Source organism: Triticum aestivum, chromosome 2B (assembly GCF_018294505.1).
Source record: "Triticum aestivum cultivar Chinese Spring chromosome 2B, IWGSC CS RefSeq v2.1, whole genome shotgun sequence".
NCBI classification, from domain to species: Eukaryota; Viridiplantae; Streptophyta; class Magnoliopsida; order Poales; family Poaceae; genus Triticum; species Triticum aestivum.
The window spans coordinates 510,715,556-510,719,418 of NC_057798.1; the positions used below are offsets into that span (position 1 = coordinate 510,715,556).

Consider the following 3,863-nt stretch of genomic DNA (forward strand, 5'->3'; position numbering starts at 1 on the left):
CCAAGGTCCTTGCTGGCGGCCTTGCCAGATAAAATTCCAGAGCTTCTTTATTCAGTATTGCCGCCCCCGCCTCCGAAGTCAAGACGTCGAATGATCCAAAAACCTAAGCTACTAGGACCCTAAAACCTAAAGATAAACGATCCACATATGCGGGATCCGAAGACCCTCCTCACCACTGACGACCAAGACGGCGCCAAAAGAGTCAGTTCTCTTAGCGAAAGAGATCTGCACTTTATTTTTTTACCGATTACGACCTACTTAGATGGCTATGGACGTCACACACATGTACTCTGTTTTGATTGGTTCACAGGCATGTCACGCGGATCATGGATTGAGCACCGTCCGATCCACCCGGATCCAACGGCAGCGCTCCCTCCTCACGTTCTCAACCCACCTAGACCAACCACCCACAGGCCACCGCACTCCTCCCTCATCCCCCGCACACCAACCCTAGCGCTCCCCGATCCCTCCCACATTCCCTCCCCTCACGGCCACCCACCCCTTCCCTCGCTCTCCTCTCTCCCTCCCACGACAAAATCCAGCCTGCTCCAAGATCCCCACGCTCTACTCCTCCCTCCCTCCCTCCCCTCTGGCAAGATCGAGCGCGCAGCCTCCCTCTCCTCGGTCCAGATCGACAGGTCCACCACCTACACTTCCGACGATCCCCAATCCGGCGACAGAGATGGCAGCTCATGCGCCGGCCATCTTCCTCGCCCTAGATGCCGCTGCTCGTCTCCTCTCCGGTGAGAGCGGAGGAGCCACCGCGGTCGAGGCAGCCGCCGTCTGGAGCCCCGCCTCTTCTCCTCCCCAGTCGTCGTGGAGGACCGCCGTGTCCAACCTCCTCGATGGTGCTGGAACCCTAGGTGGACCATCTCTTCCTCCCATGGCCATGGCCATGTCGAGCCCGCAAGATGTGCAGTAGCAAGTCAGACCCCCCACCTTCTTCTTCTTCTTCTACCTACCTCTGGTGTTCTTCCTCTCCACAACCACTGATGCAAACATGGTGGGGAAGATATTGATTTCCCAGCCCGCCTGACGGCCTGCTCCTCGCGCGCCCGTGCAGATCTTCGAGTACAACGGGTCCGCACCCTGCAGCCGCCGGTCCGGGACGAGCGCAGCGCCGGTTCGGGTGTCCTGCACCAAACAGAGCACGCCCCAGGTGCTCGATGGAACGTCTGCTGCACCACTTTCTCTCAACTTTGTTGCCCTTTGCCAAGCTGAGGGAGAGGGCTAGGGTGAGCTCCCCGTTGTTTGCTCTATTGAAATTGCTAGCTGTAGTCAATTGCCATTGCCTGTGTATTTGGGTAGTCGGTCGTTAGATTTTCTTTCTTTAGGGTCGACCAGGACCGGTTCCGTTTCTTGATGGCACCCACTGTTGTTGCTAGTGACTTCACTGTCTTGTGAGATTTTGCTTCTTTATTACAGGGTTAAATAGTCAATTGTTTTGTCTGGTCTCTATGTCTCTCAATGACAACAATCTGAACTGCTGTATTGTGTGCCTTGAAAAGCATGGTTGCAACCATTCCTAATTTTTTGTTCTTGTTCGATTTGGATTTGGATGCAGCAGGTGCTTTGCTCTTGCACATGGTGTGTGTCTCCGGCACAGCGGTGCTTCTTGAGGCGACCGGTGGGACGGCGGTTGTGTATGTCGGCGACAACAAGCTCTCTGGTGAGCGGCTCCCTCTCCTACCCCTAGTTCTCTTTTATACTCCTATAGCACTGCTCTGTTTGTTTAGAGCACTAGCAATAGGAGTAGTAAAAGCTTACTGACGTAGGATTAGTGAAGTCTTCATGGTTGATCCTGATTGCTGAACATGGGAGATGTATCTTCTTTTGCATATCAATTACATAGCAGTACTATGTAATGGAACAGTCTATGTACTGTTATTTTTAGGTTAGGTTGAAGTGATTGGTAGGCCTTCGTTAACAAGCGAGCTTCTTTAAATTTCCGTTGTTATTTGCACTATATTCCACGCACTCCTCATGTGAATCTGTGATCATATCCATAGACCAGTGAATTATTTGCACTATTTGCTTGCTGTGAAGTATCCAGTATTTGTTACATTATATCTTTTAGTAGTAAAATTGAGAATGGCAAGCTACATTCTTCAACTGAACTGCTCTTTCATTGTACCACAAAATACTGAAGTTTTGCTATGTATAACATTGCTACATGTGTTTTTGTCTATATAGAATTGCATTCATTTCCTCTTCTTTCAGTAGTTACATAGCTTGAGGTTTGTGTATTCTTTTGAATAGGATGTACTGTTCTATGCAGAAGATCTGATTTGCACAAACATAGTTATCTGCGTGTGCTGCCTGACTTGGTATTTGTTATATCCTTTTGGTTGAATGGATGGTGGTGCCACTACAGTGGTAGTTTATTCAGGTTGCTATGAGGTTAATCCCTTTGGAAACATTCTTTGAGAATTTTGTAATGCTTCCTTTGGGGTGGTGATACACTATCGCGCAAGTTCTATGGTATGCGAGTTCCTGTTGTTGGTGCAAGCATTGATAAAATATGTCATGTGCAGGGAGCTCCGCATCTGAGTCTCGGCCATGCTCCACAGCAAGGAGCTGGGCCAGGGGAGAAAGCAGCGATGTTGGTTCCTTGAGGCCGGATCAAGAATTTTACTATGTTTTGTGTTCTTCATGTATGTCCAGTTTCACATTGCTGGTGTTTCATGCCATATTCATCAATCCTACTCACATGCCTTATGGTTGAGTAACTTGATTAGTATTGATGCCACTATCCTATCTCAATAAACTGTTTGTTTTTTCAGTAGCAAATAAATAAATAAAGTAAATCTACTATATCTTGGTATTCTAGAATTTCGGTGCCTAACAGAAGTTGCTTTATGTCCTGCTTTAGCTTGGAAACCTGATGATTTGTTGTTTGTTATCATTTCTTAAGTTTGAAATGTTTCAAAATCTCGTGTGCCCCGGTCCTTGAATAGATATGTATGCACCTTAGTAGTAATAAATACATTGGTCATGTAAATATCACTGGGAACTATATCTGTGTCCATATGTTCTTGCCAGCATTAAATGTTGTAAGTAGAGGTTAGAAATGCAGAACTGGGATGTTGCGCTGGAAGTTTCAGCTTCACGTCTTCTTAGGTTTAACTGTTGGTTTACATTGAAACTGTAGCAAGTGTCAAATGATGGTTTCTTACAAGCGCACATAACTATTGGTTGTGCAATTTGTCTAGTAATCTAGGTGCACATAAGTATCAGGCCATATGTTTTCTTATAAGCAAACTATATTGGTGGTTGTAAGATATAACTTAAAATATACTAGTGCTATCGTGATTTTCATACTAAATGCCATTCATTTATCAGTCTGATTTTTTTATGCTTCTAATGCGTGATCCTTCCAATGCTAGGTGATTTGATTTTCAGAAGTTGGAAGAAGAGGACGATGAAGCATGGAGTTTTCTATTAATCTACCTCTTGTTCTGGTTGTACTCTGTAGCTAGTTATATTGTAATCGGTAGTAGTCAGTAGATCTATTTCTATGAATACTATGTAAAGACTGTAATAGGCTAATTTTGCATATCATTTCAAGAATTTAGTTTTGTTCCATTTGAAATATTTGTTTTTTGTGTACTGTGAAAGCTTGAGAAGTAAAAAGTTGGCAAGTTGGACCAACTTAATGAAAAAGGCCAAGTCCCCAAAAGTAAATGGAGTGTAAAATGGCCGAGGCCCAAACAAGAATTGGGCTAGGATTGGATTTAAAAAGGCTGAGGCCACAAATGGATTGCAAAAAAATGAGACTTCTAATCCAAAAAAAAGACTTTTAAAGGCTATATGCTGGAAAATAAAAGGTTGAATTGTTGGGCCAGACCCATGTAGTTAATCAA

General features: G+C 45.0%; 1 long non-coding RNA gene across 4 annotated transcripts; it reads left to right on the top strand.

Moving 5' to 3' along the window:
- The first annotated feature begins 455 nt into the window (after nucleotides 1–455).
- Nucleotides 456–3,592, top strand: LOC123045734 (uncharacterized). 4 transcript variants are annotated; one of them, XR_006421562.1, is made up of 4 exons: nucleotides 456–1,235; nucleotides 1,565–1,669; nucleotides 2,535–2,654; nucleotides 3,387–3,592. It is a non-coding gene; the product is annotated as an uncharacterized lncRNA (long non-coding RNA). The 4 variants fall into 4 exon arrangements; XR_006421565.1 differs by lacking the exon at nucleotides 3,387–3,592 and having other exon boundaries at nucleotides 457–925; nucleotides 1,064–1,235; nucleotides 2,535–2,833; XR_006421563.1 differs by lacking the exon at nucleotides 3,387–3,592 and having other exon boundaries at nucleotides 457–1,235; nucleotides 2,535–2,833.
- The last annotated feature ends 271 nt before the right edge of the window (nucleotides 3,593–3,863 follow it).